Below are 251 nucleotides of genomic sequence, written 5' to 3'. Positions count from 1 at the left end.
GTAAATTTGTTTTGGATCACATAGTGTTCTATGTGATTCTAAAAAAAAAAAACAACTGAAAACACCCAAACCTTTCTGTGGCACAGCAATTGTCACTTCAAAGGATTTTTCACAACCCTGACTACACCTGGCTCCTTCAGAGGTTGCTGTGGATGCAAAATAGATACTCTGTGAAATAAAATGCATACCATAATGTTGCCATTATTTGTTAACATCTAGCTCTACTGTTCTTTTTTTTTTTTTTTTTTTTT

The sequence above is a fragment of the Malurus melanocephalus genome, unplaced genomic scaffold (assembly GCF_030028575.1).
Source record: "Malurus melanocephalus ecotype Western Australia unplaced genomic scaffold, MMel_1.1 scaffold_131, whole genome shotgun sequence".
Lineage (NCBI taxonomy): Eukaryota > Metazoa > Chordata > Aves > Passeriformes > Maluridae > Malurus > Malurus melanocephalus.
The sequence above is the reverse complement of the archived record's forward strand: the minus strand, read 5'-3'. Positions refer to the sequence as shown.